The following is a 17,040-nucleotide window of genomic DNA, read 5'->3' as shown; positions in this document are numbered from 1 at the left end:
TCCTTAATATTATCATCTTCTGAAGTACAAAATCTAAAATTCAGAGTAAGAGCCGCGTATAACGTTATATCATATATCTTTATTCTTTTTTAATTAATGGTATTTTTTTGTACTTCAACTCCCACATCTGCACTGCTATGCCTCTAATGTGATTTCTATATCTCCCATTCAAGTGTTTTTGTAATGCATCATCTTTATGAGCTTACTGTTTTCTTTTAAAAGGTTTAACCCTTCTATCCTGTATATACACAGAAACTCTCACTCTGCCATGAATAAAAGTTTTCACCAATTTTGTAAGATGTGTGTTTCATCCAACTTAGTGAAGGCCAGAAATACGTTGTGTTGTGTTTAGCTATTAAGCTGATTTGAGATTCCCAAAGGCAGGGTCAGCATTTTATCTATGATTCTCTTCTCAGCTCCTAATACAGGGCTGGCTCCTAACATGAAAAGTTTCTCTTTCTTGAATGAATCATCTTTAAGTTCATGATTCATGTCTTTATTCTATAATTAATTAAAACCTGTCTATACAGACTGTAAAAGTTCTAAGATATATCGATATTATTTCTAAAGTTGTATAACAAACAGTTGGAAAAAAATGGTTTATGCACATTTACAGCACAGTCGCAAAATCACAAAATTTAACTTTTATCCTTCTCATAAACAACCGAAGAGTACATAGTAATTTTATAAACTAATATAACTTAGAATTAAAGTAGCTATTATTTAAAGTACAAGCATCACGAAAATATAAAAATCATAAAAAATAAAAAAACTAGGGTATTTTTCTGAATAATAAAGAAAAATAGGTCAGTTTCCCAATTAACAAATTGTCATAGAATAAAGAAAATTTAGAGTCAAATATTGCTTGTTTATATAATAGTTATTCTTCAGAATCATTTTATCTGTTTCTTTAATTTAAACTTTCACTGCCTGTCTACTGAAATATACATAGCAGTATTCAAAGCAAGTTATCTCCCAGAAGGAGGTGTTGTGAATTGTTTTAAAATTTACTACAAATATGTTTCTAGCGTAAGTTCTGGCACGGAGTGGAGTAGTAAGAGAGCTCATACCAGCTCACCTGGGGCTCCACTTGTCTCCCCCAGCATGAGCGCCTTCTGCATTGAACTGGGCATATGCAAGGCACAATGAATGGTCCATCACAAGTCCCATTATTAGAGGACACTACACGCTGATCTGTGTCACTTGTCAAAAATATATCCTCCTTTCTTCCACAACTCTTCTCTTTCCTCAGTGCGCATTTAGTTTTTGTTCGAGGTTTTCTTCTCAGGACTCACCTTGCTGGTTACAATGCCACAAGCCTCAAGGCACTCTTGCATATGGAATACAAGTGACATGAATATTCATGACAATAAATGTTCCTTGTATGTAGTTTATGCTCTGCCAGTAATTTCTGCTCTCTTGATACTTCTATAGAATGCTTTTTTTTTTGCTTTGTAATGATTGTTTCTCCTGCTGCAGACAACTGATTCCTAGGCTTTTTTGTTTGTTTGCTCTTGAACTGTGTTGGTCATTCAGGAAGGCTGCAGCTTAGTGACTTTAATAGCCCTGTGTTTTACCAATCTATGCAGATTGGATTTTCTGAAAATGTGATCTTATTAAAAGGAGGTGGCACATAAAATACCAGTGAATCTATTCCAGTTGATTTCTTTTTTTACTGGGAAAATTGCTACCTTGCAGTTTCTGGTTCTTTCTTTCTCTCTCTCTGACTCTTCTTACATTATCATTATGTCAATTATTATATGACAAGACATGTGAATAGCATAAATCTAGAAGTGTGCAGAATTTATTGGCTGTTATATTTTAATATTAATAGACACAACTCTGATAATAATCAATTTCAAAGTATTGTGCTTACTATCCTTTCTCACAAAAAGGGACTGCATATGAAGAATGAATTTTACTTAGTAAAACACATAACATTGTTTTTGATGTACCTTGAAATAATGTCATGTTATTATATTAGTTTTTCTCTTAATTAGCACATAAGAACGATAGTATATGAAAAAAAAATTAACAATGTATCATGAATGTTATTGCTTTCTCCTAAAAATAGATTGAATAAATTAATAACATGTTAGGGACATTTTATGCTTATGTGTTTAAATGGGTTTGGATCTAATTACATTAATGATTCTTTCCTATATCCTTTTACGTAATTTGTCTTATCTATAGTTTTTAAAAGCAAATCAAAATTGTAACATTGCCATGTCATTAACAAGGTCAAACACATAATTAACATTTGTATAGTATATATCACTATGTAATGAAGTTGTGTTAACACCACTTAAAAAGGATATAGACTGGATAGACTTGAAGTTGACAGATGGGAGCACAGCATTTAAAAGCTTACAATCTGCAAATGAAAGATTTTACAAAATGCCAATCTAATATTCAGCTCAATAATATGATAGCAAATATTGCAATTAAGTGCATATGCAGAGAATCAATTATTCTAATCATCAACTTTCAAACATTAAGGTAAAAATGGCATGCCATAGATGAGAAGGTTTACTTTGCACCACTTGTTTTTATGTTACTTTTATAATTTGGACTTCCTAATCCTTCCACCAGCACAGGTGTTTCCCTACATTAACAAAAATATTAATTAAATTTACAGATTGTTTTTTAAAAGATAACAAGAGAGAAAATACCTAATAGTTTTTAGCCTTAGATTTTGAATCCATCAATCATGAGCATACTAAATTTACAAGCAGAAGAAAGCTTAAAATTAGGTAAGAAATAGGGAGAGGGTGGGGCGCCTGGTTGGCTCAGTGATTAAGTATCCGACCCTTGATTTCAGCTCAGGTCATGACCTCAGGCTTGTGAGATTGAGCCCCTCAATTCTCTCTCTGCCCCTGTCCCCCGCACTCCACACTCTCCTCCTCTAAAAGAAAAAGAAAAAGAAAAGAAAGAAACAGGAAGGGGGAATTAATATATTATCCAATAATTATGTAGCATAATAATGCTGCCTAAAATATGTGGTTGAAATATGTCCAAAGGATACTTATTTCTCATCCTATACCCCTTTCCTTAGTAAATGGCATAATTATTCACTCAGATATTGGTATTTTATATGTGATTACTTTTTGTACTTCATCTGCCTCCTAAGAGCAAGCCCTACCATTCAATTCTCCAGTTCTTTTGAGTATTTCTCTTGCCCACTTGTTTTGTTTTTTGTTTTGTTTTACGTTCATGTTACAGCTGCCCTCATACGCTTTTCTACTGTTTCACACCTGCATTAATAAGAAGGCTTAAATTTGGGGTTTTGGGTCACCAAGTTTCCTGTAATCTAATTCTTTAACCTCCTAGAAAATATCCAGAGGTATTTTTCTATCTCGCCAAATCCTTAAACATCCTTCACAGATTTGTAGTTGCTTGCCCTGACAAGAATCCTCAACTTCCCTACCCCATTGAGAGCCCCCTTCCCCCAGGTCCTCTCATGTCTCTATGGCTCACACCCCCACTCTGACGAAGACAATTTCTCATAGCGGCCCTGGGAGCTATAATTAAAATTAGAACATGCCCTTCCTTTTCCAGAGCCCCGTGATCTATTAAGATAATTGACTGGTTGATGGGCTCTGGAAAGAAACCAATCAACCTTTCAAAAATATCTATTACCCATCTAGTATGTTTAAGATACTAGGTAAAAAACACAGAAGACAAAAATCCTTCTGAAGTAAGCTGCATCTACTAAGCGCTTACTTTCTGCCAGACCTATGTTCACAGCAATACATACTCAGTATTGCATTAAGTTCTAACATTATATTTGCTTCTAAAATAATCAATTCAGATAAATATAAAAGTCAATATGGAAATAGGAATTACACTTTTTATTGTGGTTAGAACACTTAACCTGAGCTCTAACTTCTTAAAAATTCTAAGGGGACAATACATTATATTTGACTACAGACACAATGCTGTACCTCGGATCTCTAGAGCCTACTCATCTTACTTAAGCTTTGTGCACCTGTTGATTAGTAACGCCCTATTTCCCCCTCCTCCCTCAGCCCTGTTAACTATCATCCTAGTCTTTGATTTTATGAATTGGACTATTTTGGATACCTCATATAAGTGGAATCATGCATTATCTGTCTTGCTCTGCTTGGCTTACTTCATTGAGCTTACTGTCCTCCAGGTCCATCTATGTCACCGCATATTGCAGAATTTCATTTTTTTAAAGGCTGAATAGCAATCTCTGGTATGTATATACCACATTTTCTTTCTATTCGTCTATCAATGAATATTAAGATTATTTCACATCTTGTCTACTATGAATACTGCTATAATAAACATGGGAATCCTAATATTAACGTTGAAATCCTGATTTCAGTTCTTTTGGATATATACCCAGAAGCAGGATCACTGGATCATATGCAAGCTCTATTTTTAGGTTTTTTTTTTTAACAACTTAAATAGCGTATTCCATAGTGATTGCATTATTTTGCATTCCCACCAACACTGAGCAAAAGATCTAATTCCCAACACTTTTTTAAAACAGTTGCCATTAGCCTCTTTTTACAAATAAACAAACTGAGTATGAGTGACTTTAAATAAATTATGTTATTCAACTAAAATAGGGCAAAGCCATTTGAAAAGCCCACATTCTGAACCACTGCAGTTTATGAATACGAAGACCATATAGGTCTTTTAGTTTGCTGCCTGGCCCATGGTTGCTGCTCCACAAAGGTTTCTGAATGAATGACTGAGAAAATGCGGAGCGTTAATGCTGCCTCCCTATAGCTCCTTCCTTCAAGGAGTTTATGATCTATCTAATGAGACAGGGTACCTCCTGAATACCCACAAGGTGTTAGACACTATTTGGAGCACTAGTAATACAGCAGTAGAGCAGTACATATAATAACAAAACTTATATATACAAATGGGGGGAGGGGAAGAAATCCCTACCCTCATGGGGAACACAGAGAAAATAAGTAAACTATATCAAATATTAGAAAGTGATGTTTCTAACATGGATAAAAATAAAGCAGGTAAGGAGAGGTAACGCAATAAAATAATTAAGCAGCAAATCCTAAGGAAATTAAAACTACTTCTACGACTAAGGTTTTTTTAAATAATAAAAAAGAACCTTCATTTTTCCAGTTTATTTTTTAGAAACATTTATGAATATAAGTTCATTTTCTGAGTATATCAGATAAAATTCTCTATCTAGGTTTAACACAGAAAGATTATCTATGCATAGTCATCGGGTCATTTTGGATTATTTTATTTTTGTCCTAAATGTGTGCAATCGACTCCAAGAGTAATTAACATTTGATATTGAGCACATATTCAAACTTTTTTTTTTTTTTTTTTTGATTCTGAGTGATTTTACATGTAGTAGATTTAGCTAAGAATTCCTTCCAGGAAAACAGCACACATGCAAGAAATACGCATAATTTGGAGTTCTGCAAAATTTTAGAGTAACAAAGAAAAAAAAAAAAGAATACAGAAACCCAGCTCCATGTATTCGTTCTTCCTCAATTTGGTATCTCATTTATTTAGAGGCTACAAGGTAGAAAATATGACCTTAAGGTATATAGAACATTTAGAACTTGTGATTTCAGGGGATGAATAAGTCCAAAATTCTATCTCCTTGAAATTTGTTTCCAGAATGTTAACTGCAAAGCAAGTTATATATAGCAGTAAATGCATGCTTAATTTGTGCAGAAATCATGGTGTGATGAATACAATTAAGAGCCTCGGAGGGAATAATTATATTACTGCATAAAGCTGGTGGTTCTCAAATTGCTTGGTGCCTGGACTTTAAATTGGCCTGATTTCCTGTTGTGAAAGTCATCCATCGCAGCAACACAACTGCAGCAGGAACGGCGGAGTTTCAAAGTCACATAGAAAACATATTCTTTCTGATCAATTGCCATATATTCTTGTTTAAAGGAAAAGAATTGGCAACATGCTACCGAAGTTGATTAAACTGATAAATTAAAATGCATTAGATCCAATACATTGTTATGTCTGTTATTCAGAAAAGAATTTTTGTAACAAGATTCACTATAAACTGTTTATAATGGCAGCTTTTTAAGCGAGTGCATGGGCAAACAAACATATAAATTTGAACTGAATTGTTAAAAGTTAAAAATATTTTCATAATTTCATTTCATGATACCTTGATTATCAGTGTCTTGAAATAATAAATGGCAGCTTAGGATAACCTTTCCTGGGACATAATCAATTATAGTAAAACCTGTATGTAACTGTTTAGTCCTCTATGAAAACTGTGTTATATTAGAATTACCCATTGCGGGGCGCCTGGGTGGCACAGCGGTTAAGCATCTGCCTTCGGCTCAGGGCGTGATCCCAGTGATCTGGGATCGAGCCCCACATCAGGCTCTTCTGCTATGAGCCTGCTTCTTCCTCTCCCACTCCCCCTGCTTGTGTTCCCTCTCTCGCTGGCTGTCTCTATCTCTGTCGAATAAATAAATAAAATCTTTAAAAAAAAAAAAAAAAAAAGAATTACCCATTGCTTAATGTTGTCAAATAACTAATGAGCTTTATGTGACCGAAGAAGCCTATGTGATCTCAAATAATTTTGCATTCCTTATTAAATAGTTAAACAATAAATCATTTTTATATAACTAAAATTTTTTAATTGCTTTACATGAGGCTGTTTATATCTGAGACTTAAAATAGTATTTCTTATCCATGATAACCAAACAATAAGGAAAAGACAACACAGCACAAGGAACACAGTTCTTTAACCAGTGATCAGTTTTCTGAATTTCTGTCTTGAAAAGATTTAAGTAAAACTAGTAAGAAAGAGGTATTGGCAAGAGGTTAAAGAGGGAAGGGAAGCATTTCAACCCCAAAAAACAATAGTTAAGGAATCCAGGGAAAACATGGAAAACCCTCAGGGATGCCCTCATTCCCACAGGCCCATGACAGACATTACTAACCAACCATCCACAGCACTCTGGACTTTTCATTGCATACAGAGGTGGCCTTAGAATCACACACAGTTTCAGAAAACAGTTGCCAATCTACCAGCAGTTGTAGTTCCAATTCATGACCCACCAGAACTCATGAGAAGACAGAGGCCTGGAAAAGCTGTATGATTTATCAAGCATTCTACTGCAGAGCTGCAGCTAAAAACCCATCTTTCATTGCTAGCATCCTGCTAATTCTTTTGCCAACGTTACAGCATCCTTGCCAATAAATGAGGTTGTTCACTCTGTATATATATTCCCCAACTTTTCTCTCATTGGCTTCTCCATCTCTAAAAAAATTTAAATTCCTCATATCCTATTTTTTTTTTCTATTCACCCACATATTCCTGCGTCCAACAGACATTGTAAATGCCGATAAACACAATGCTGGATGCCGGGGCAATTACAAGAGTAAAACATGGACACTGTTTTGGACACAGCCGAGAAAAAAAAAAAAAAAAGCAAAACAAAAAACATGGCTACAGACCCCTATCCTTATTATACATCTAATAGATTTGGTTTGTATGCAAAGTACAGAGATTATGCAGCTGGAAAACTTGGAGCAATTTCTATCCAATAAAAAGCAGGGAGGTGAATATATGGGTAGCCGCAAGTCTGTTGATTCAAGTAATGTAATTTGTGCTCTCTTCAGTGACTTTGAAAACCCTAGAGAATTTGCAAGTAGAACTGTTGATTTAACAGAAAACAAACTACTCAGGGAATGTTCCACATGTGAAATAATGTTTTCTTTCTTCTTTTTCAGATCTATTTCAATTTCACCTCATTTTCATCTACCATGCAGGCACACACAAATACACAAACACACACATATAATCTATAATTCTGAAGGGAAAACACTACTGACATTATTATATTATTATTATTATTATTATTATTATTATTATTATTATTATTATTTTGCTGGGATTCATTTTAAATTCTAACAATTTTGTATTTGCACTAGACTCCCACATGTATTTTATCACTGATGTCACATATTTCCAAAACTGCCTTGCTGATTTGGTGGTATTTCTCTTGACCAAGAAATTACATAGTTTAAGTGGAGATTTAATCATTGGAGCTGGTCTCATTGACAAGATTTCTCTAACCGCCTAAATTAAGAACCACTTAAAACAAAAGAGGAGGAGTCCTACAGCTCAGCACATATTTGATTTTATAAGTAACATATATATGATATTCAGCATAAGGTAACTTTATCTGTTTCACTTTTATGTTATTATCTTATCATTACAATGTGATGTTATTATTTTTAAATTATCAAGACACTGGCAAACTGAAAGAAAATTGTTCTAGTGGACATAAATAAAAAGATAAGCAAATGAATCCTATTGCTCATCAGATAACCTAAAAGTAACAGGAATTTGGCAGATCTCTAAAATGGAATAAAGCAAATCTACATTTGCGTTTAAAAACGTCAAAATTTTTTTATATGTTAGCATTTGGCTGTTGTCCTTATATTTGTAATTATGTCAAATATAGTATATTTCTGGACGTGAAAAGCCCATTCCAAATCTTTGAATCAGATCCAGCAATTTCTTAATACCTTAAAGATAACAAGCCATTAGGATTTATTGAATTAAACTGCATATTTTAATACACAACTTCCTGAATTTCAGATTATCAAATGCCAGATACATGCTATTAGGAAATTATATCTTATGCTTTCATTACCAAATACTGAATTATTATTGTAGAAATAAGTTTAGATTATTCCTTGAAGGATAGGATATTATAACCAAGCTCAGACACCTAGATGTCCAAATACGTATTCCTGTAGAATATGATAACAATTTCTGCATAGCAAAATATAAAGATGTGAAGAACATGGGTATGTTTTACAAATACTTTTATCTTTTTATATACTTTATCCTTGACCAAACAGAAATACACTTCTAAAAAATAAAGATGATGAGATCATTTCAGTTAAACAAGCACATTATTCTACCCGGTGTCAATATTAACTTCTGCCTTGTCCGTTTAATCTCTGATTTAGTCAGTGTTTTCCAGTGCATAAGTGTTCTTCCCCACAGAGACTATTTTACATTAGGAGTAAGCACTAGAATTCCAAAGCCTGCAAGTCCTACACTTTTCTAAAATACAGGCATGCAAAAAGCAGAGCTTTCCACATATGATCTCTACATCCACAGGAAGTTATACTGAAAACATGGCTGTATATAACCCTTACTTTCCTCCAAAGACAAAAACATATATCCTTACAACCCTTACACTGGGTAAATGTCTGCATGGATTCACGAGGAATACTGAGTACGAAGTCCAGTCTGGTTTTGTGTTTGGCGATTAATAAAAGAGAAAATCATTACAAATATTAATTTTTATAATACACACAGCATTCAGGTAAGGACACTGTGTTCCCCCCTACAAAGCTCTGCCTGCCCTAATTCTTTCTGGATCGCATTTACAAGACCCAGATGCTGAGCCGAGAAAATGTTCTTTCCAGCAATAGCATCTGGTTCCTTGGCAGTCTCTCCTTGCCCTTGTGTTGACTACACTGCAGTTGTCTTCAGGCTGTGAAATGGTTAGGATGCTGATGTGATATCTTATTCACTTGGATGCTGTGCCTTTTAGCTTTCTTATGGTGTCACCGCATGGATATTCTTCACACTTACCATCTTTTATGAATAAAACGTATCGAGAAAAAGTTTGTAAATGATGCAACATTCAGTAACAAGGTACTGAAATTATTTTTGTCTACTTTAGGTGAGCCAATCAGATGATGACACAAATCTAACATTTATTGTAGTTTAAGAGCAAAATTATTTGCCCTGTTCCTTGTTCTGCTCTTGACATAAATATCTGTAATTCTGACTCTTTAGATTGCCTTTGGTGAATTAGATAAAAGTGATAATGGTAATGCTGTTGCGAAGAATCATAACTACAATTTATACAACATGCCTATAAGCCAGGACTATACAAAGTTCTCCTACTTAATTTCACTTAATTCTCACAACATTCTACCATGTCTGTCACATTCTTCACTTAAAAATAGGGGAAAAAGTTATAAGATCTGTAGTATCTGATCAGGAGACTGTTCAGGAAGAAAGACAGTTATTTTCACAGGGAACACTGTAGAAATTGTCCCTGGAGCTGGGGTTCAGTGACTTTTAAATGTTTTCCATATGACAATTACGCTGGTCACAGTTTGATGCCAGCCTACCTTTCTCACCTTATCTCCAACCCTCCCACAAGCCCTAGGCTCCAGTCTCATGGCAACAATCATGCCCAAGCTTTTCAGCTGCCATTCCACTAATTGGCATGCCCCCTCTACACTCTCCCACTTGGTTTGCATTTCTCAAAAAGCCAACTCACTGCTGAACTGAACCTCAAGTAAAGCGGGGTGATTGCTGCATGTGAGGAAGGTGTGGAAAAAGTCTCTTCTCTACAGGCTTAAGATGGGATAATAACAGTAATAATACAACCAGATATTCAGCATTTACTGCATGCCAAACATTTCAGAGAATTTTATACGTATTAACTCATTCCATCCTCACAACACCCTAAGGGATGGAGATTATTATGAGCCATATATTATAAATGAGTCTAAAAAGACATAGAATACTTATGTCACTGCTAATGAGACACAGCTAGTGAACCCAATCACCAGGCATCAGGAGCCCACCCTCCGAACGTCTGCACCATGTGACCTCTCACTCATCCCCAAGTCCCCCAGGAGAAGCGCTTACACCTTGGCTACAGGTAATGGAAAGTTGCTTTGTTTCTGTTTTTGTTTTTACCTCATCAATTCTCCATAGAAAACTATGAGATTTTTTCAGATGCTCTCTATTTTTAAACATCATAGTTTCTCTAATACTGTGCTTTGAATATATTTTCAATGATAAAAAAATGTACCAAATAAAAGTGAAATTCTCTGTCTCTCTCTCTCTATACATACACACACACACGCACACAAATGTACAAGTATATATATATAAAAACACATACATACACTCTTTAGGTATTTCTATTGTTCTGTTTTGTTATCTATATGTATCTATTTGTGTAGATAAGTAAACAGATGATTGATAGAGACGAAAAAGTATTCCACTTCTATTTAGAACACATATTTATGTGTTCTCAATGAATTCTTTTGTGGTAGAAGCTACTGAATATTATTTATGTTATTGCATTGTAGATAAAAGATTTTGTATGTGTATATAGCAACATCTGTGTATAAATAATGTTTTCCAGAAACATTTTAAATGGTATCTCCATATGTAGCAAATAAATGGGAAGAAGAATTATGTTAAACTACAAGTAGAAAGAAATTAAAATGGAAACCACTATGCCACCAATAAACATGATTTAAGAGAAGAAAAGTGTCTGAGGTGAGCTCACATGCAACACTGACCATATTTACTAACTGTGTAATTCAAGTCAGAAAGTGTGAAAATGGAAATGATGATGTAAATATTTTTCATATGTAAAAAATTATATAAGAAAGGGGAGATCCCAAATTTCCACACAATGACCAAAAAAGGGGATCATACAACTGAATTTTAATAAGAACTGAGACATTTCAGGGCACCTGGGTGGCTCAGTCAGTTAGGCATCTGGCTTCATCCCTGGTCACAATCTCAGAGTCCTGGGATCAAGCTCTGTGTTGGGCTCCATGCTCAATGGGGTGTCTGCTTGGGATTTTCTCTCTCTCTCTCTCTCCCTCGGCCCCTTCCCCCACTCACACACACGCACTCTCTGTCTTAAATAAATAAATAAAATATTTAATAAAAAAAGGAACTGTAGTGTTTCAAGCATGTGGTGGGAACAAAGAAGAGAGAGAAAGGTAGGAATTAGGCATACCCCTCTCAATGTTGGAGAACAGGGGAGGATTCTACCGCTGGTTGGTACTTGTTTGTGTGTCCTAAATGACTGTCTTTGTCAACATAATTATCACTGTTCTTTCCTAAATATTTTATTCTCAAGATATAATTTTCTCTTAACTTTAAATTGTGTTAGAATTATTAATGACATAGCGACACAGAGGAGACACAATACGTGTCCCTATGACCAGAAACAACTACTCTCAAGAGATGACCAGGAACTGAGAAAAGAAAAAGTTCCCTCTGACACCTACAACATGTCTAAAATTATATATGAACTGTGTTGCAGAAGCTATTAAATATTATTTATGCCATTGCACTCCAGATAAAAGATTATTTTGCTATGCCAGTTATTTTATTTCCTAAAAAATAAGCCAAATTAACATTTCCTTTTGAAATATTAAAGTGATTGAGCATTTTTTTTCTTGTGTAGACTCTGTTGAATAATTGCCTCAGATATCCACTTAATTTTGAGGAGCTTTCACAGCCTTACTTTCATGAGTTGTCTTAAATCTCAAAGAAGTGACTACCAATGACAACTGGCAAAACATATTTACAACACTTTACACAGAGCTAATACCTTCAATTTACAAAGAGCCCATACAAATTTAACAGGAAAGGATGACTGCGTCCATACAAAAATCAACAAAAAATAGGAACGTGTAGTTCACAAAAAAGAATAAATAGCCCATAAATTTATGAAAAACTATTTATACTTGTGTGTGTGTATAAAATTTATAAATATATATATATATATTCCATTTATTACACTTATTAGGAATGGCAAAACAAAACAATGAAAATACCTAAAGAATCCATCAAGAAATACCTAGGTCCTAGTTAACTAAGTTATTATATTCTATATAATGGAGTACTCTGCAACCATTACATGAAACAACGAATAATATGAAAAAATCTCCAAAAAATGTATCAAGTGAAAAATGCACAGATTAAGAAGTATCTCTATTGTGCTCACCTCTGCATTTAGAAACACAGAGATGAAACACAGACCTATCCATACATATACATATACATAAGGGTGTGTGAATATGTTTTTGTAAAAGAAATTACAGTACTCTTTAATTTGTGATATAAACTAAGATCCCATTAAGTAACAGATCTTTTTCAGAAAATAGTACAAATGGATCAGATACTCTGAAAAGAAAAAGTTTTGAAAGCTCGGAGAGTTATCATCAAGTCAAAAAGCCTTGCATCTTCCAATATAAAACATATTTCACCTAACTTGTGTTTACTTAGAATTATAAAGAAAAAGATAGCTAACAGTTGCTACAGACTGATGTCTGTATTCCCCCAAAACTCACATGTGGAAACCCAATCCATGATGTATGGTATTTGGAGGTAGGCCTTTTGGGGCATGAACAGGTCATGAAGGCTCTGCCCTCATGAATGAGGTTAGAACCTTTATAATGAGACTCCAGAGAGGGGTCATGTCACACAGCAGGAAGATGGGCTTCCTATGAACCAGGAAGAAGGGCCTCACCAAACAATGAAGCTGCAAATGATTTGATCTTGAGCCTCCCATTTTCTAGAACTGTGAGAAATAAATTTTGGTTGCGTATAAGTCACCTAGTCTGTGGTATTCTCTTATAGCAGCCTGAATGGACTACGACAGTAGTACAAAGGAATACAGGGTATTCAGGTCTAGGCAAAAGATTTCTGAGTTGGAAGCCTGGGGACACATGCTAAATTTGTCATCAACGCGCAAGAGATTTAAGTAAGAAGTAATATGTCTAGTTCTCAGTTTATTTTTCACTGTACATGAAACTGAATAAACTAATCAGCAAGTTCTTTTTGTAATCACTGTGAGTCGATTTAGTAAAGTCAAGATAAGAGGGATTTGGATCCCCTTTGAAAGCAGACAACAATTCAGACAGACAAAGACAAGCGAAGAGAATGATCTTGGTAAAAGGAAGAATTTTTACACAAGTTCAGGGTTGATAATTTTGAGGGCATACTTTTAGAAACAGAGGTTGCTGCTTATAAAAGAGGCTTTAGAGAGAAATAAGCAAGAATAGTGAAATGAAGGTAGATTAAGGAGGCTCTGGACTTTGACTTGACCTTAGAATAGTAGTATCATAAAATTATATAACTAAAAGAAACCTTAGTGAGTAACATTAACCCTTCATTAATGAACAATAGGTAAAGAGAAGTTAAATAATATACAGATTTATCAGACTATAAATAATCTGTACCTAAGAATTTATCTTCACAAGGGGACAGGCCGCTGTCTTATTCAGCACTGTACCTCTAGTCCATCCGCAGTCTGAGCTTGTGCAAAGAGGTCACTGACTAACTGGTTGCTGGATGACTTCCTTCACGTAGCAACGATTTACTGCATGTCTGCTCTGTGCCACGCACTGTTCTAGGATCTGGGGATTATACTATAGGCAAAGCAATTGTCTCGGAACTAGATATTCTACTCCTATTCTACAAACGAGGATGAGAAAATAAATAAATGAATACAAATTTGGTCAAGATGCTTGGAAAGCGCTTGAGGAAAATTAAAGGAGCTTAAGAGAGACAGAGAAGACATTCTTGCCGATGGAATCAATTTTTCACTAAATGGTCAAGGAAAGCATCACGGATAAGGTTACTTTAAATCAAAGAACTGAAGAAAGTGAAAATGTCTGAAGTATGATCTAGGCAGAGAAACGTGCAGAAGGAGTGGATTTGGCAAGTTCGAGGAACAGACATGAAGCTACTAAGACTGGAGCCAAGTGAATGAGGACAGGAGCAAAAGGGAAGTTCACTGCAGCCCACATCATTCAGGGCCGGGGAGGCCATCGTAAAGACTTTGGATTTTGAATTATTGATCCAGGGTTATAGAAATAGCTAATGGAGTAACTCAAAACTAACACTCTTGATTTTCTCTGCATTATCATTACATTAAAATAAATAAAGAGAAAAGTGATGAAAATCACATTTTAGAAACATTAGTTTGTCAGATTATTGAATGTTTTTTGGAAATACTGATTATAATGACTAGGTTCAGATTTCAGCAGCTCTTCTTTCTTCTCTCAAGAATGAACCATTTCTCTGCCCATCTGTTGCATGTGCCCCTACCCATCAACACTCTCTAGAAGAAGCCCAGCATTACTTAATTTCTTATCTCCCATTCCCCCAAAACCAAGAGGAACAAAATTGCTTTAAGGAAGCATAAATGAAATCTCCTGGATATAATATTAAAAAATGAGGCTCTATTAAAATATAAGAAATAGCAATAAATTTCAATACAAGATTAAAAAAAAAAACTTAATGTAAGTTTTGATCTTTTGGGAAGCCCTACGAGAACAATGTAAAAATTATTTTGATATTTTAAGCCAACAGAGTGTACATGTTTTCTCGGAGGCTCGATAGCTTTCATGGCCAGTTTAGTAATCATGCAAAGTACTTAGTTAGAAGGAATGATTATTATATCGTCCTAAGGATGTTAATAATACAAACAGCAAATTACAGCAATCTCTGTAATTATATGTACGGTCCCTATTAAAAATTTACATGCCTTGGTCTGATTACACTCAGAATAAAAACTCTCTTCCTACCACCAAAGGAAAATGCACTGAAAGCTAAAATTAGTCTTTCCAAATTAAACAGAAATACTTAGACTATCCCATGACCTACAAGCTATATTTCATATTCAACATGCTTTACCATTGAGGTGCACAATAAGAGAAACAATTCAGATGCTATGAGAGAAACAGATGGTGAAAGGTACCTGCTGACCAAACAGGAGCAGCAGGGTGGAATCAGGGTGGGTCAGCTCATCTGGAAAGGATGCTCGCAATTGTCATTACACACATCAATTGTTTCTGATACAACTGTCTGTCATGCAGTGCCCAGGGGCCGTATGGCTTTCCTTGAAACATTTAACATAAAACTGCTGAAACATAATTTTGGCCTCACATTCTGAAATGAGTTGCTAAATCCCCACAATAAGAAATTAATGTTGCCAGCATTATATTATTTTAATTAAGCATCCCTCCCTTCTGTAAAGATACAGAAGCATTGTTTGATATATTTCCAATTTGTCTGCTAATTTATAAAAGTAAAATGATACTACATTATTGTTATAAAGTTAATCAAGACTTTAATGGGACAGTTATGTTACTATCAAGGATTTTTTATTATTTTTTCTTACTATAATGTATGTGTTCAATGAGCTGATTATGCAGTGTGACAATGATTTCACTAATTACAAAGTTATTACTGTATCTCTAATGGGAAGAAATTCCAGCTTCCTAAGTTACAGAGATGTAATTCCCAGGGAAAATTAGCAAACAAAAATATATTTTAAAAACCCATTAAAGATATTAATTTAGGTTATATATCTATATCTATATACTTTTGTTCCCAGTCTTTGTCATACAATGTAAATTTTTTTTGTAAATACATTGATTTCAAGTAATTTAGGCAATTGTAACTATAAAGAAGCAGTTTCCTATAAAATGTAACAATTAGTATTGTTACTATTTTAAACACTGAAGAAATAACATGGAAAATGTGTCCTGCCTGTATTTCAGTAAATATTTATACAAATTTCCATCAAAACAGAATAAGTTGACAAGCTTTATATTTAAGTGTTTGAATTTTACATGCCATATATTTCATCAAATGGCTATGAAATGCATTTTTCAGGAAATCTTATTAAAGGAAAACGCATTTGACAAGAGAGTGTGGTGTGTGGAGTTTTTTCTTATTGTAATGGTCTAGAATGCTCACAAAATCACCGTAACTGCACATGGTTCAGTATTATGACAAAGGCATGTTGTGTCATTATGCGTTTGTTGTCACCAACACAGACAACCGCTACCACAACAAAAACAAATCATCTTGCCCATACGAGCTGTCGATAATATAGCCAGGTGTTAATGTGCAGTTTGAGAAGCATCAAAATGTTTAAAATATATCTGCCTCACGTGTCTCATTACCTAAAACACTGACCTTTGAAGTCACTTTTTTGGTTTCAGTCACAGCAGTCTCCTCTGGAAAAGAAAATAGAAATCAAAACCCGAATCCACAGACCTTCAGGAAAAATGGTGGAATTCAAAATAACCTCATAAATCCATTTTTAAAATCTCATAAAATTATCAAAAATCATTATAATTTATACTGATTATCAAAACTCAGTAATTGATTTTTTGAAAAAAAATCAGAGAAAGATTTATTTTAAAAGTCAGAGGGGAAGGCCTGGAAATGACAAA

At 34.5% G+C, this 17,040-nt stretch overlaps 1 long non-coding RNA gene across 1 annotated transcript in view; it reads right to left on the bottom strand.

The window, feature by feature from the left end:
• The window catches only part of LOC125281815 (uncharacterized), a 444,231-nt gene that overhangs the window by 407,213 nt on the left and 19,978 nt on the right, over positions 1-17,040 (bottom strand). The window contains exon 2 of the long non-coding RNA XR_008957904.1: positions 16,781-16,821. This is a non-coding gene — a long non-coding RNA (uncharacterized LOC125281815). The remainder of the gene's footprint in view (positions 1-16,780; positions 16,822-17,040) is intronic.

This window comes from Ursus arctos, unplaced genomic scaffold, assembly GCF_023065955.2.
Source record: "Ursus arctos isolate Adak ecotype North America unplaced genomic scaffold, UrsArc2.0 scaffold_10, whole genome shotgun sequence".
Lineage (NCBI taxonomy): Eukaryota > Metazoa > Chordata > Mammalia > Carnivora > Ursidae > Ursus > Ursus arctos.
This window is presented reverse-complemented; position numbering and strand designations above follow the sequence as displayed.